This window comes from Thermobia domestica, chromosome 1 (genome assembly GCF_964235325.1).
Source record: "Thermobia domestica chromosome 1, izTheDome1.hap1.1, whole genome shotgun sequence".
In the NCBI taxonomy this organism is placed as follows: Eukaryota; Metazoa; Arthropoda; class Insecta; order Zygentoma; family Lepismatidae; genus Thermobia; species Thermobia domestica.
In genome coordinates, this window is record NC_137454.1 from 300,956,551 (window position 1) to 300,975,250 (window position 18,700).

The following is an 18,700-nucleotide window of genomic DNA, read 5'->3' on the forward strand; positions in this document are numbered from 1 at the left end:
GAATATACCATATTATGTGAAAGATTGAGAAATATTTTATTGTTTCATAACTAATTTGTAATACAAGTATTTACTTTTGGAAAAATGTTTCGACAATTGTGTTACGGCTATTTTTTTCTTTCCGTTTTGAGAACATTTATTAGATATATTTTTCAGTTAAACTTAATGCGCTCACAAAGTGTATAGTGGCTATATTTGAGATGAAAGAAAAGCAAGAGGTTACACGTAGTTCATTCACTATTTCATTCAAAGGTAAGTGCTTTTGAGAGTAACTTTTATTTTACAGTTTGTTTCCAAATATTGTCAAATAATACTGCTAACCGGTATCTTAAAGGAAATATAGTTTGTGAGAGCAGAAACGGAAATAACAGTTGGATTTTACATTTCTGTTTGTTTTATTCTTATGTAGATGCACAAGTTGTGTATGTGGATGGAAAATAAAAGTAACATTCATTCTTTAAAAAAAAAAATCTCATTTTCCTTCCAACATTTCTGAGAATTTACTATTGAAAACGAGCGTATTATATATCTATATCTATATCTCCCTCTCCCTCTCCCTCTCTCTCTCTCTCTCTCTCTCTCTATATATATATATATATATATATATATATATATATATATATATATATATATATATATATTTGTTTAAATCTTGCTTTTATGCTTCGAAGCTAACAGAGGCGGTGATGGTGATAATGAACGAAAATGATGGGATAAAGAAAGTGGAAAGAAATTAATGAAGTCCAATATAATCCTTACACATGATGCTTAAATTTCACATGACACTGGAATATTTCTCAGTATTTCCTCGAATCTCAGAAATTCGAATGTAGTATATGACTTGAAAGCTCTTTAACTGCTTACAGCATTTTTATTTTTTATTGTAAAATGTTCTGAAGTACACTCATGTCTAAAATGATTGTCGCACATCTATAACTGTCTTCTTGTAAGAATATAATTTGATAATGATTTTGCAGGGTACTTTTAATACTGATACTATGTGTATAATCGAGAAATGTATGTTTGTGGTAAATTTCATAGGAAAAGAATTATAATACGAAAATTAGAATAAGTAAAACAAAATGTTGCTAAATGGATTGTTTTCGTTTTATTGTTCTTATTTACTGCTCTTTTGACATGAAATTTGCCACATACATGTCTTTACCGATTATACATATACTAACATTATAAGAAATACCGGACAAATTCGTTATCAAATTATATTCCAACAACAACATATTTATAGACATGCAACAATAATTTTGGACATGAGTGTACAATAAAATCAGATGTGGAAGTACATACCTGAAAAAAAGCTCAAGATAAATAAGTATTCTTCATATTCTAGCAGTTTTTATACTTCTTTGCTTCACTTATGCTTTTGTCGTTCCAATGCATTACATTTTGAATTTTCTCTAAGGTCTTAATGAACTAGCTTTTATTTTCACTGGTGAAATTATAACTTCTGAGTTGAAATTCCACTCGTTTCACATACTACCGGGAATGTCCATAGTATAAGTCTCTGATTAAGTTTGCTAAAGGAATTTTGGTAACTCTGATTTCTTGAAAATACGATCGCAGGTTAATATAATATCAATATTAATAATATATATTTTGCATTTCTTAATTGTTCATATACTAGGGAATTTTCTCTTATAATTTCTCCCTAGTTGAATTTCCACGACTATTTTAATGGCCGTCATTTTAGGTGTAACGAGAATTAGGCCAAACGAGGATCCTTTCTTCGCCTAAAATGGCGGACACAAACCTTATTATTTACCTGTCATAAAAGTGTCAGATAATTGGTTAGGCGAAATGAGGATTAGGCGAAACGTATCGACACAAGAGCCATACCTGCAAAATGTATACAACTAATCATTCTACTTTTTACTGAAATACCGTCTTCCGTTTTTGGATCGAAAGATCCAATATATTTCAATCAAAAATGTTCTTGTACGCCTTATATCTGGAGAACTACATACATTGTAGCAAAACCCAAACTATCACTTAACTGAGTATGATGTGTTTTTCCGTAGAAAATACGAAAACTTGATTAAGGGGCTGTTCAAAACTTTTGTGGCCCTGATCCAAAAACTAATTCTTGGCCAAGATCGCAATCTTTTGATCCATTTTTGGATCACTTCTAACACCAGCCATACACTGACGTATTTTTCAGTCGTAGCCATAAAATTTCATGCGCTAGTCTTGTTAGCAGCTGTCAATACGTTAGTGTATGGGACCTGGCGTACGTTTACGTACCGAATTTTTATACGCTTGAAAAGTCTGGCTGCTTTTAACTTCGAGCGTAAATACGGCGCGTAAAAACGGCTCAGATGAAAGGGTTTTCGAGCAGCAGGTGGTCTCTTGCCCTTTCCACGGCCTTCTCCCCAGTCTGGTCTTATTGTTTTCAGAAGAGAAAACCTGTTCTTGAGTTGTCCTCGCGAATCGTTGCTGAGGTTTGCTGGTAGACTCACCAGAAATCTTCATTCCAATCTAGTTTCAGTCTTTCTATACAATACATGATTTCGGCTAAATTAATATTTTCTATTGCACAAAACGAGACATTATTTCCTAATTAAAATTCATAATTAATTTTCAGTACATAGAGGAAAAGGTATTGAAATCCAATACTTTCTAATTAGAATTCGCAAATGATGAGAGCTCCTCCGTGGCTATATAGTCAGCGTAAGCTTCTCCGGCGCAGGACATCCTGTTCGATTCTCGGCAGAAGCTCACGCAGTTTGGATCTCACTTCTCATATAGCCTCGCTGTCTGAGAGGTCGCTAAATTCAAACCCAATCCAATCGAAAATGATGTCTTTCGACTACGAATTTAACATTAAATTTAATATTTGACAATTATCCCCTCCCCCCCACACACAGAGGTCAAGAAGGTTATAAAAATGAAGTCACACCTTTAGAGTTGCTCATATTCTGATATTAAAAAAAGAAGTATAACATGACTTTTAATAGCATGTGACCAATTCCCGCCAAACTAAAAATGTCATGCTATTTAGAAAAGAGAGAGAAAGCAAGAGAAGGGAAAGGTTAGGGCAACCAACAGTAGAGTACGCTGGAATTTATTTCGGGAGGGGTCCAAACTCAATATGAGGGTATTTTATATTAAAATTCCTAAAATTGTCCCTAAAATTAGGCTAGATTTACACAAAAGTCGAAATTTCGGGGGGAGGGTCCGGACCCCCAGGACCCACCCCCTGCGTACGTCCCTGGCAACCAACATAAAATGTTACTTCCAGACATACTTTCTCGTTCACTTGGTTCTCTCCGGTCGAATATGAATAAAAATGTCCCCAGTAGCAAAGATAAATTACATTTCACTCTTATGAAGAACACTCCTTCACCAAATAATGTTCAAATTCAGCTTTCTGATATTTTGTTTTGTCCCACGCTACCCGTACAATATTTTTGAAAGAAATCAATACAAGCGTAGAGGCTACAGATACCTACTAGGTATATTTAAGAATAAAAAGTAATAATCCTGACCTTCAACAAGATATTATCTCGATATCTGCCTGATAAAACAACAAAAAATTGCGTTTGACTATCGAAATTCGGTGATTTTTTTTTTTCTATTTCGACCACCTGCTGCTTGTTATTTTAAGTACCTTCTCAATTTTACAAGAACTTGTAACAAAATAGGTTCAGAAAGTCACTATTTTTTTCCCGTGATCTTAACATTACTCGTGAAAAAGAAAATGTGAGAAACCGCAATACATGGCCTAATGTTTCTTTCTTTGTGAATTATTTCAAACCTCAGATTGTACATATATTTAAATTTAATAGACCTAATAATCCTATTTCACCATTAACACTCACATACTAAGTCTAAATAGCACAATCATTGTACTGCTCGCTTTAGTGTGCTTGCTTTTCAGTCTAAAAGTTCTAGTTCAATCCAGGGTACCATTTATGTTTATTTTTCAACATTTTATTATATCTCGTCACGATGGGGACTGTACCAACACTTATTTGAAAAGCTTAAGTAGACTCAAAACAGAACATACCTAACACCAAAATTGAAATGACACCCATTTGCAGGAAACAGGATTACACTCATAATGGTTCATGTTAACTTGTAGTATGCCATTAAAGCATTTCTCAACTTTTGTGGTGTGGTTACTATCAATTCTTCCCAGATAAACGTTAACTTAAGGTCTATTACCACAAAATATTAGATAACAATGAATATCTGACACTTAAATAATTTCTTTCACGAACAACTCAATCATTTTACTGAGCTCCTCTGTGGCTAAACGGTTAGCGTGCGTGTCTTTGGTGTGGGAGATCCGGGTTCGCTTCCCGGTGGGAGCTCATGTGGTTCGGATTCCACGTTAATCAGTAGGTCTCGTCTCATATAGCCTCGCTGCTGAAAAGGACGTTAAATTCAAAATCAACTCAACTTAATCGTTTTATTATGTTTATAAGTAGCGTGTCCATCAATGCCAGGAGAATTTATATAATAATTGACACAACTTCTTACTTAATAGTGTTATTTTAGTGCCATTTTTACTACTAGAGCTTCGAAATTAATTGATATTTAATTGTTTTCAGTTTCGTATAACATACAAGTTTGTTTACATTTTTCTACGCTTTCTTACAGTGAAATATGTCTTATTCAATAAATACAAGAACTATGAGTATTAAAAACATACAATTCGACGGATCTTTACACTGAGAAAAATGAAAATTTAAAATAAAACAAATCTGTTTATTTTCTGAACCAGTAAATGGAAACTCCTCCGACATAGATTGCTTCAAATCATTGGTTCATAAGTTGTGAAACAAATGTAATAATAATAATAATAATAATAATAATAATAATAATAATAATAATAATAATAATAATAATAATAATAATAATAATAATAATAATAATAATAATAATAATAAATTGAAACGAACGAATGGATTTGGTTCAAAGTGTCTTTAATGAGTTAACAGTTTAAACTTCATTTGAAAGAGAAATCTGAACTAAGATTGGGTAGCTCAGTTAATTTTAATAAGCAGTTGAATGTTTGTACCAACATTTAGTGAAATTTAAACAAAACCAGTCGTTCAGAATAGTTTGACTTTGTTTGAAAATAACCTAATCTGAGTTGAATTGGAGAATAGAGTGTTGTGAATAGCTAATGTTTGGACCGAATTTGACTAAGTTCGAAATTAAATAAATTAAGGTCTATATTGTGGTAAAGCTTCGTGATAATATGCCAAATATAGCTACGCCAAATTCATGAAACAGCTATAATCATTTGTAACAACTCCACATTTTATTATTTGCAGTTTCTTGTGTTCCCATATAACATACACGTGCAAACCTTCTTTTTAAAGACAAATTTAATATTTAGTATACTAAATAACTATAATGATTTTAATCAAGCGTTAGATAAATTTATCTTACTTTCCGTAATCAATTGTAGTTGCGCAAAAACACAGATCTATTCGCTTGCAATGGAAAATACCAGTGACGACAATTGGGTATGGACACTAAAAACGGGGACAAAACACTATTAATAGTAAGGGGGCATGTAATTAGATTATAGTGTAAAGCCAAAAAAGTGGGGGCAGCAATTACCTCCACGCCCCTAATCGCCGATGGACAGCACATTTGTTAATAATATTCCTAATTTAAGTGAATGTTAAGACTTTGTTGAGGAATAATTTTAGCAGTATTTAATTAGATCTATACGCTTTTATTTGAATCACTTCACTTCAGATTTACAATTAGTTTCATTATCCAACGATGCGTTCAAACGTAGAATATTCACTAATAGTCATTACATTGGCCAACAACTTAAATTAATTTGTTTACAATTAACTAAATGTTTTTAAAAAAACTTCCAAATTTGTTATATTTAATTTGAACATGTGGTTTGGTCCAGTCATTTGAATCAATCATTTTTTAATTTAAAAGTTGGTTTACATCGATGAAAAGTGTCTGCTTACTGTGTCGAAAGCTTTTCAGTAGACCTTACATTGAATGCTGTAAATTTCTTATATCTTATACACTAACATGAGAGGCGGACATAGGGCGTATTGTGAAATTATATACTCAGAAAAATGTATGTGGCGTACTTAAAAACGTAGGTTACATGTGTAAATCATGTAGTTTTAGGACTTAACGTACAGCAAATGTATAATTGAAAAAAAAAACATTTTATACATACTTTCCGCATACATGTTTCGAATAAACGTACTTACTGTACGAACGAAAGAACTGTATATAGGTGGTCAGGATCTCACATACAGATATACGCATGTAACATACAACTGGCGTATGTAACATACGTATACGTATGTGATATATGGAAGACTGTTAGATGTCATACATCCTGCAACGGCATGATGTAACATCTAAGCGGGGAAAGTCTGAAGCATATGGATAACGTATGCTCCGTGCAGGTTTCTGTAGTAAATATAATGATTCCGTATAATTGTACAATATACCGCTGTCCGAATAACGGGCTTTTCTCAGTGTATTAATTAATAAGAATTTACGTCCGGTGAAGGAGAATATTAAAAGTTCGAAAAATTATATATATATATATATATATATATATGTACAGTGGCGGATCCAAGGGGAGGGTTATAGGGGCTATAGCCCCCCCTTGATGCTCAGGTATACACTGGATAAAATGGGCTTCAATCCTGCCTTACACCTGGATAAAACGGCAAAATATGGTTTAGCCCCTCCCTTGATTATATCCTGGATCCGCCACTGTATATATATATATATATATATATATATATATATATATATATATATATATATATATATATATATATATATATATATATATATATATATATATATATATATATATATATATATAACAATAATGAGGAATATCACAGTCGAATCGATAAGTGTTAGTAAACAATACAAATGTTTAGAAGGTGGATGAAAAACAGAGCCGTAGCTAGAGATTTCGGCGCCAGGGGCGAAGTAGAATTCGGCGCCCCTGCACTCAACTTATCAAGCTTCCTTCCTTTATTTATTTATTTATTTATTTATTTATTTACAATTAAGAGAAACAGCTGTTCTTATTATGCTACGTTGAATTTTTATCATGCTGCTTGCACAGACTATTGCAACAACCGAAAGCGATCATTCTCTATTCTTTTACAAATAAAAGCTGTTTTCAAGAGGCTTATTTTGGACTTTTTGTTAAACTTACAAAACTGCCTTTGCTGTACACAAATCCACTTTGAGAAAAGTTATAAAAATTTACAACTTTTTACGTTTCATACTATATATAAGAAATGAAATTTTAATACGTTAGAAACTATGTGATTTAAAAATGTTCGAAATGGGTAACAGCATCAATTTCCAGTAATAATTGTAATCTTTTGTAATTTTATTCTGTATGTGACCACATAAAGAAGATTTTAATTTTGATCGTTTTACGGTCAAAAATATTTTGTGAAATGTAACGGAAACTCTGAAAAGACCTTCTTTGCGAGTTTCTTAATATTGATCGATGGAGGTAAATAATATGTTTAATGTTCGTACTTGAAATCCAAAATGTAGTTTGGCTACTACACACACTATATGATCAAAAGTATCCGGACACCCCCAAAAACATACGTTTTTCATATTAGGTACATTGTGCTGTCACCTACTGCCAGGTACTCAGTATCAGCGACCTCAGTAGTCATTAGACATCGTGAGAAAGGAGAATGGAGCGCTCCGCGGAACTCAAGGACTTCGAACGTGGTCAGGTGATTGGGTGTCACTTGTGTCAGAAGTCTGTACGCGAGATTTCCACACTCCTAAACATCCCTAGGTCCACTGTGTCTGATGTGATAGTGAAGTAGAAACGTGAAGGGACACGTACAGCACAAAAGCGTACAGGCCGACTTCGTCTGTTGACTGATAGAGACCGTCGACTGTTGAAGAGAGTCGTAAAGTGTAATAGACAGACATCTATCCAGACCATCACACAGGAATTCCAAACTACATCAGGATCCACTCCAAGTACTATGACAGTTAGGCGTGAGGTGAGAAAACTTGGATTTCATGGTCGAGTGGCTGCTCATAAGCCACACATCCCGCAGGTAAATACCTCGCTTGGTGTAAGGAGCGTAAACATTGGACGATTGAACAGTGGAAAAACGTTGTGTGGAGTGACGAATCACGGTACACAATGTGGCCATCCGATGGCAGGGTGTGGGTATGGCGAATGCCCGGTAAACGTCATCTGTCAGCAAGTGTAGTGCCAACAGTAAAATTCGGAGGTGATGATGTTATTGTGTGCTCATGTTTTTCTTGGAGGGGGCTTGCACCCCTTGTTGTTTCGCGTAGCACTCTTACAGCGCAGACCTACATTGATGTTTTAAGCACCTTCTTGCTTCCCACTGTTGAAGAGCTATTCGAGGATGGCGATTGCATGTTTCAACACGATCGAGCACCTGTTCATACTGCATGGCCTGTGGCGGAGTGGTTACACAACCACAACATCCCTGTGATGGACTGGCCTGCACAGAGTCCTGACTTGAATCCTATAGAACACCTTTGGGATGTTTTGGAACGCCGACTGTGCCAGGCCTCACCAACCTACATCGATACCTCTCTTCAGATCTGCACTCCGTGAAGAATGGGCTGCCATTCCCCAAGAAACCTTCCAGCACTGATTGAAAGTATGCCTGCAAGGGTGGAAGCTGTTATCAAGGCTAAGGGTGGGCCAACACCATATTGAATTCCAGCAGTACCGATGGAGGAAGCCACGAATTTCTAGGTCATTTTCAGCCGGGTGTCCGGATACTTTTGATCACATAGTGTAGGTTCAAAATTATAGTACTTAATTAATTTCTTAATGACTGAAAATTTTGAATTTAAGGTTACGTTTATTAATAAACATATTAAAATACACGGATACACACACACACACACACACACACACACACACACACACATACATATATATATATATATATATATATATATATTGTGTGTATTTGGTATGTATGTAGATAAAAAATATCACACAACTAGATACGTAAGCACAAAAAAGAATCCTGGTGATACAAGTAGTTAATGGAGAAATGATCCCAATAAATTTCTTTAAATTGGAAGCATTTCATATGTTAATGAAATAAAAAAAAAAAAACACTGGTAGCGATCAGTCTTTGAAAAAGACGAAATTCGTGGAGTAAAGTTCTGACCCATTAAGCCCCTATTCTACAACTGTTTCAAATTCAAGAACGTTATTATTCTCCTTGTTTACCTTCATTTTTAATATTCCCGGGCAAACAACAACTTGTGTGTCTCTTCACTCCGTTCATTTTTTATACCTTTATTCTCACCGTCATGATTAAAACGATTGGTAAGAAAAACGTGATTAACTAACCAAACTCATCATCATCAAAATGCCGAATACGTACGTATTTAAGACTGTGACCGTTTCTGATTTTGAAAACGCTCTTGTTTACACTGTAAGTGATTACTTGGCAGCATGTATGTCACATCGTCATTAAGAAATCATATATAATAGCTTTTTTTTTTTAAGTAATAAGTAAAAACTTGTTCTAACTCTTATTGAAACATTTGGATTGCGGGCGTAGCGAGCAGGAAAATTTTTTAACAAATCTATTTTCATTTCCAATACTTTCCTTTCTTCTTGCTTCTTCGGCACCCTCTTGCTATCAGCGCCCGGGGCAACCGCCCCGCTGGTCCCCCAACTTATCTACGACTCTGATGAGAACTATTTTAAATATAAAGCAATCTATTCTACAATTGCTAAATGGATAAGGGATAACACTAGCACTTATATATTTAAAAATTAGTTGTATTTAAGGTAAAGTATTTTTTATCTTAAAAAGATATTTTAACTTCCAAAAACTTCTTATTATGAGCAAATGTACTATCCAATGTAATGTAGCATGGTGCATTAATATCGTCACTGTTAGAACAAATGCTATGCTTCAAAGATTGTGAAAGAAAACAGGAGAGTGAATTGGTTGCCGCATTTCATATTAGTAAAGTACAACAATACAATTGATATTGTTTTCATTTGGTTATGTTATATCCCAGATTAAGTGTTAATTCGTTTTCTAAATATAAAATTTTAATTATTCTAGATATTCTTTGCAACTTTTAAATAGCTTGTCAAGTCACACTTCGAAATTAAAACTTGGTTTGTTTGTACTGGGAGACGGTTGACTTTCCTTGTTTTTGTTGACCCTTTCATTAAGGACTAGATTCTACAAGAGCAGCAGATGTGCTGAGCATATATTACCCAATAGCAGTGCGCGAATTAGGTTGTGTATATTTGAAGGGGGATAAAATAGTTCCTAACAGGAGATAGTTGATTGCTTTGTGAGGGACCAATGTTTCAATTTGTTGCTTTTGGAAGGGATTAAAACAAAATAGAAGGAAATTCCGCCCCGGGATTCGCACCCTGCCCTAAAGGCATGAGTGGCACAAGCTGGATGGTAGGCCCTGGTTCCATGAGATATGTTACGCCACAGAGGGAAGATTTATTTATTTATTTATTCGAGAAATCTAACAAATTTAGTGAGAAAATTTATTAAATTGAATTACTGCTTTCGCAAAATCGTGGATTTAGCTTTTGTTTTTCTTTCGTTCTTTCTTTCTTTCTTTCTTTTTTAAATCTGTCTGATTTAACTTTGTTAAAACATTCTATGGGAATTTTCACATTCCGATACTATGAAAAGAAATAAAAAGTACTCCTACATTGAATATCACTTGCTAGTCCAAATGTTTCTATTGTTTTGTTCTTTCTTTTTATTCGTTTCCTTAATAGCATAATGTTTATAGGACCTGCATTTAAAACACAGATCTGTCCTGTTCAAACAACTTGAGCAAACTGGAAAACGACCGCGTGCTGAAACAACAGGCAAAAGGAAGAGCGAAAACTGACCGCTTCTTTTTCTTCTTCTTTTACGCGCCTATTTTTACGCTAGGTGTATGGGCCGACTTACGGACCGAAATTTACGACATCATTTTACGGACCGAAAATGCGCGCTGAAAATACGCTAGTGTATGTTGGCCTTAAAACCCTTATTGAATTCTTCTTTGCTACCTCTTTTAGATTAAATAACATTGTTAAGAGGAAACATCACTGTCGAACTTATGCCCCAATTATATTCTCCTCTTTTATTTTTCGCTAACTCTTACTTGTTGGCTCATATAATTTTCTTGTGAGTAGCTTTTCTATTGCAATCCAATCTTCTACAATCAACACTTTCCAGTTAGGTAGGTCAAAAACCTTTTCTATACCAATAACCATTATGTACATTTCCTGGACTTCTCTATATATCTTTCATTGATCACTCTTTTGTGGCCTCTCTTCTCTTAAACACAGATTGGTCTCCATCACTTTTTATTTGTTCTATACAATCTTCTTTTCACTATTCGAGACAAGTCTTCGCTGTATGCAATATGCGAATAATGGTTATTTGATCCTTAAATTTTTGCTGAGTTCAGTTTCTTAGCTGACACCATTTTTCAACATATTTTCACTACTTACTTTAAACAGTGCTTTTTGATCTTGCCACCCGGCCTTGAACTCCTAATTCTCTGCACCGATTTTGATGAATTTTGATATAGTAAGTCCGGTAGAGGTGGACCACTTTTCATCTGCCTCCAGTAACTCACATAATTGTGCATGTAAACCATATTTTTCTGCATGAAATCCAAGAAATGACTTCCTGTAGCCATAACTAAAGGTTTTTATTGTTAAGACAAAAAGGATGTATTTGTACCCTAATGAAAAAATGGTTGACTGGTCTATCTATCCATACTACTATGAGTTAGATGGACCATGCCCTACGGGAGTGATGAGGACCATAATGCAGAACCTAAATAATAAATAAATAAATTGGAACAGTTTAGTCTTTAAATTCGTTATATTAATAAAGTAGTAATTATTCAGCTACCAAGCTTTTACTGTAATCTAATATTTATCTCATTATAATCTAATTTTGATTAAAGTAAGAGAGAAATATAGAAAATCTAAAAACTTTATGAACTTTAATGAACTTTATTTTTAACATGGAACTCAGAAAAGAAACATTTACAAATGGCAAGAATACGTATATAAGTTTCAGGTTTTAAAAAGAAAAATGAAATCCAGTAATTACATTATACTGTACATTGTATCTTGTTTTGTAAATCTATTTAAAAACTTTGCCACACAAATCACAAACATTCTCATATTTGCTATGTATCTCCATCTCTATGTAGGACTAATTTTAAAAAGGAAAATTCCTTTTGTTTTCCTCTTCTCTTTAAGATGTAAAGTATGCTAGGTATTCCTACTCTCATGCAAGTTCTCAATATGCTCTTCTTAACTTCCTAAATGTTCGTTCCGTTAACCAATCAAGTTTCTATTCTTATTTTTTATTTTCATTGGTATGTCAAATCTTTTACCTGGATTCCCACTGATTTCACCCCCGTATACATTTTTGACTAACACAAAATTATGGTAAATAAAAATGGCCCCGAGAATAGTTTTTGTATTCGATAAACTATTCGAAAATCTTCGTTGAGTCGTGACATTATTGATTTGATATATGTCACCATCTTAGTTTGAGTTTCTATAAGTGTATCTTCGTCTGTGCTGCTTGAAGCAAGTGATCCTAGTCACACGTGAGTTCTTTCTGTAACCTTGGATCAGTCCCTATCTTTTTTGATTCATTTCGCCTAAACAAGATTTGCTGTTCTTCACCTTAACTTTTCTGTCCTGCACTTGCCTCTAGTGCGTTGGATCCCTTGGTTCGATGTCGGGCCAAGTAAGTTTATGGTGGACAACATCATGCCAAAGGGTTTTCTCGGGGTATACTCCCATTTCCTCCCACTTTCTCATTCCACCAATTTTTCCATCATCATTCACTTGTCTTAATCATCCGTCTCTCTTAGCATAAAGGCCATAAACGTGGGACTTTAAACTGAAATATTTCATTTCATTTATTGTTTCCTGGTCCTTCCTTTCCATACTTTTTTTTTCATAATCGTCCATTACGACATTCGGTCCACAAAGTTATTATTTCTCATAATTAGAACCGGCCTGTCCGATTTGGATCAAAACTGTCATCAAAGTGTAGTTGATGTGGTACTTAGTTGGAAACGGACTTCGTCAAAAATAGAAACTGACAAATATTTTAAAAGTTTGGTATATCATCTTAGAAAGAAACAGTAATTAAAATTACTCGTAAGATACTGGAGGGTTGAGCGATAGCCACATAAAATAGAAAGAAGTCAGTTTCGTTTCCAATATGTGATTTCAGTTTAGCATCCTTTTTTTAGCAGCGAGGCTATATGAAAAGTGGACCTACAGATCAATATGGAATCCGAATCACATGAGCTCCAACGGGAAACAAATTTGGGTTTACCACGCCAAAAGCACGTACGCTAACCGTTTATGCACGAAGGAGCTCGTCTCATGCTGTAAACTACGATAAATATTCAAACTATTGGAACTAGAAGTGATGAGTTTATCAATGTATTTGCAATTTACTACCAAAAAGAGAAAGAAAAACATGAAAAAAGTATCAATATATTTTTGAATCACACTGCATAAACAATTTAGTTGAATATGTGAACTGAATATGCGAAGGTGTTAAGAGGAATGTAATTAAACGAAGCTCATTGAATGTCGTTGGCTACCGCGTTGTTTGACTTTATTTTCAACTGCCAAATAGATAAGATTAAACTCGGGATGGTTGATTGATTGCGTAGCATATGAAACGCCCCGATCAAGTTTATGAGAAGTAAAGTATGGCAGTTGTCTTTAAGATTAATCCCTTGTAAGATAGAGATCCTTTTGGCTAAGCCGCTGTTATCTAGAATTTGCAGTCTGTTTTTGATCGATAGTGGCTTAGAGCGTTCCGACGTGCTTAAACTTTTTTTCTTTCTTCATTCACTTTTTCTAGATCAACATGATTGCTTGTAAAGATTAAGGAAAAGAAACTGATTGTGCAGTAGACATTCGATATCTTACGTAGGCACATTAACAACTGAATAACGATATTCTCCAGTGAATCAATTGATTAACATGCTTGTTTTTTTTTTTAATGTTATTCCAGGTTTAATTTCCGATGAAGTCACATCGAGAAAAGTGCTTAGCCATTTCGTAATGTACTGTGTTCTTGGACGTGTAAGACCCCTTAATTTTTTGCGTACAATTAAAAACAAGTAGTATTCCCGGGTTCGATCCCTGGTGGGGACACTCGGTCGAAAAAGTGTAAATGCATTTTTACGTCAGCCATCCTGAGTGAGGTTTTCCTGGATTTTTCTCACTCGCACTAGACAAATGCCGGGATGGTATCTAATATAACAGGTCCCAGGTCACTTCCTTCCTTTTCCGGTTCTTTCTTCCTTCTCTTTTCTTGGATAGTGGGATCGCCGAGGGACATCATCTCTCATACGTGATGGGCTATCGTAGTCATAAACGCTGAAAGCTAATCCTAAAAATAAGTAGTAGTGTACACCACGTGTCGCAGTTCGGTTTGATTTTTGGTAAACCAACTCCTTAATAAGCTAAATTTTACAGATCTTAGGTTTAAACATATAATTTTACCAAAAATTACATAAAGTAGAGGCTACTGTAAGATGCATGAATATTTGAAAATATAAAATATTATTGTCTTTACATTTGTCAAGGAGGTCATTCAATTTCATTGTAGCTTTGTATTCAACACACAGATTAGGATTTTTATCCAGACCATTATACTTGCCCGCTAATCTTAGTAGCATTGCACGCAGTATATCAAGCAAAGATATCCACAATTACTTGGGATATATTGGGAACCGATTTTTGATTGACTATATCTGAGGATCAACTGGCTAGATCACATCCTTCAATGCTCTCGAATTTTAACTTTCGACCCTGTACACCCTGGACAAAGTAGATGGTAATTCATCAAGTAGTTCTTAAGATTTTGTGTTTCCCGGACAGACGAAGTAAATATACAAAGAAGCTTTCATTAAACCAAACTCCTTAAAGAGAATCGCATTCACAAAGCGGAACTAACTTTAATACAAAATAATGTTTTTATACTTTGAAAATGTTGTCTCCAAAATTCTGGTTCCGAACGTTATTGTATCCTCAAATATCTTCTTTAGAGTGCTTAAGTATTACGTGTAGAGCTTTTAAATCAAGCTGCATTTTCAAGAACGCATCTTCCAATATGTTGATTATTTTAGAGGTGAGGTGATTTTAGTTTAGCGTCCCGTTCAGCAGCGAGGCTATATGAGACGTGGACCTACTGATTAACGTGGAATCCGAACCACATGAGCTCCCGCCGGGAATTGAACCCGGGTCTCCCACGCCAAAGGCTTGATTATTTTAGAATAACAGAAGTAACATGAAGGGTAGGATATCCTCTCTGTAATGCCATTATACACAGCTAATATTACGAGCAATGCAAATTGCTACATCATTGCTTATTTGTTTTTGTTTTCATGTTACTTAAGTAGAACTACCCTGATTGAAGTTTCATCTATTTTGTCTGTCTGTTTATATGAATTTAATGAAATTTTGTGTGTTTTATTCACTTCCTACGTAGGATTTTTTAAAAGTTAAAATCGGTCTAGAATAAGATAGTAAAAAATGCAATCCAAATTAACTTTGTAAGTTTGCAGAAACAATGCGGTAGCGAAATAATTCTTTACGGTGACTTTCGAAATATATATTTCATTTTAATTAAATATCACATATATTGTCTCCCAATCATTCACATTTCTTAATTAGAATTGATCAAGAATAAAGGTGATATTTTCCATAAGTAGAAACTTTGCATTGTTATAATTAAATATAAACTAATTATTTGCTGAGCAAAACTATATATTTTCATTAAAATTCAACACGTGTTACAGTTTCGCCAACTAACTCTTTGGCTTCATCAGACAATATGTGATACAGAATAACTGTACAATCGCATATACATACAACAGCTAAGATATCTTCCTTCTGATTGGCTACTGGCCAATTATTTACTTAATTGTTTAAGTTATTTAATTGTTAATTTAAATTAGTTAAAATCGTCATTTTGTGTAATTAGCAACAATAGAATGCATCTATATAGAAATTTTCAAATAAGTATAACTGAAAGGGATTTGCTGCCGGAGTTATGGCGAAACTGTAACACGTGTTGAATTTTAATGAAAATATATAGTTTTGCTCAGCAAATAATTAGTTTATATTTAAGAATAAAGGTGTGAAAAACTTCCACCTCGTTAAAAAAAATAACTATCATCATCATCATCAAAGATATTCTGACATTTTTGGCAGATCACTTGCTTCAGCTCAGAAGCTTCCATGATGCACGGTCTTCACTTAGCCTCTTCGTTTTCCCGTACGATTTTTCTACTTTGAAGTTATTTGGGGTTAAAAGCTATTATTTGAGGTAAAAAGTAGTCAGGGTAAAATGTTTATTGCATTCCACCTTAACGTTTAAGTATGAATCTCCTAAAAGAGCATTCCGTTTCCATACCATATGGCGGTTTTTTTTTTTTTTTTTTTTTTTTTTCAGGCTTTCCAGCAGGTGCTGAGATTGTAATCTCTTAAGAATAAAGTCAATTTTCTTCAAACTTTAAGAAAATATTTCGAAGAAAACGAATTCAAATTATATATAAATCTAATATTGCATAAATTAAACTTGGTTTATAAATATTCAAATTATTTGTCAAGTAATTTAATTTTGATTGAGTAAGAGACATTTGAATATATTTGAAGAAGATAAAATAAAATAAAGCCATTAAAAACCCCGCAGATTTCAAAGAAAATGAAGAATATTCGATGTACAGATAGAAGACAAGAACTAGGGTGTGTCTATTTGTTATTTCATGACATTATTAGAAGTCTTAGCTGTAGTTTTTGAAAACATCAATAGCCTTTAATCGAAAGCAGGCATTATTACCTTTATAAGTAGGCAATTTTAGTGCAAAATTTTGATTTAAAAAGATATAAAGAAAATGAAAAATCTTGGGTTAAAAAGTAGCATCTAATTTGCATTTTATTAAATGTATGAATTTCAAATGTAAATACTTACAAAACAATCCTAAAACTAATTATATAGAAGAACTTAAAATTCACTCATCTATTAAAAATCTGTATAAAACAAGTTCCAGAACATAATCATATTAGAATCAGAAGTCCAGAAAACTGTTAAAACGGATAACATTTAACATTTCTTTTTTTCAGTCAGGTTGTGTCTCCAATCAGTAAATAAATAAATATTTGTATATAGAAAGGCTCTTGAAAATACCGATTGGCGATAGACATTATTGGTTAATTTGATGTTACCACTTCCCTTTATTTCCTATTCAATAGTTTTCGATGAACAGAATTGCACTGAAACGAAAATTATCTGATGCCGCACACGTTCCGAGTTTTTTAAAAACTTTAATTATTATTGGAATAGCCTTGAAATGCGACAAAGAAGATGATTTAAAAAGTTTTAAAAAGTGCAAAAAGATGATGATATAGAAAAAAATGTGCAAACAAAACAAGATGTTTTCTTTGCAAAACAATGTAATTTGATTATTTTAATAGCAAATAATAATAATAATAATAATAATAATAATAATAATAATAATAATAATAATAATAATAATAATAATAATATAAAATAATAAATAAAGTGCAACACCTAGATTTCCTAGCCTTACTTAAAAGTTAACTTCTCAAGCTGTTCAACTTTGGTCACCGCTAAGATTAATAACTCAGACTGTGATTGAGTGATTCAGTTGAAAACTGTTCTGGATTTAAAATTAACTGAGGTCTAGAGATCATGAGATAGTGTAAGATCAACTGAGATTATTGGAAAGCTTACACCTCTGCTTCGGAACAGTTGTAAAGATATTGCCATAGAAACGTCAAAAAAATCCTTCATTAATAAACAAAAGTTAATTATAAATATGTAAATAGTGTATTCTCAGATAAAAGTATCAAAATTAATAATTATTACACATGGAAAGCGATATACACACAAAATATATTAATCTGGCTAAATAAGTACAAAATTAAATATTGATATAACTTAGTAATAACGTTCTCCAATTCGTAACACAAGTATTTTCGATATATGGTACTAGAAATTCAGAATTCAAATAAGATTACATTTAATATAATTCTGTGACATTTGTATCGTCTCAATTGTTTTACAAACAGTAAACAAATTATTATTATTATTATTATTATTATTATTATTATTATTATTATTATTATTATTATTATTATTATTATTATTATTATTATTATTATTATTATTATTTTGTAAATATATGTTGGTTAGGTTTTGAAACTTTATTCTATTGAATAAGAAACATTTCTTAAAATTATAACTAAAATTAAATCTAATATTTGGTATCCTACTGGTATCCACTGTTTTTTTATTTTTAAAATATAAGTTCCAGGTTTTGTTAAGTTCCTATCATTGCAACTTCGCAAGTGGTCGGAAGATGTTCTTTGTAGCATTAAAATTGTGATAGTAGGCGGTAGAATAAATTAACTAAAAGGAAAAAAAAACTGTCTCATCTTTTCATTTCATTTGATTCTTTCTGTGTTTGTGTACGGCTGAACAACTTGCAATATTTGTACGCACTTTTAAAACATCTTCGTATGTTACTAGTGATGATGTATGAAGGGGTGATATGTTTATGTACTTTATTTACAAAACACGCATATCACATCCACAGGTAATGAACTGTATGATTA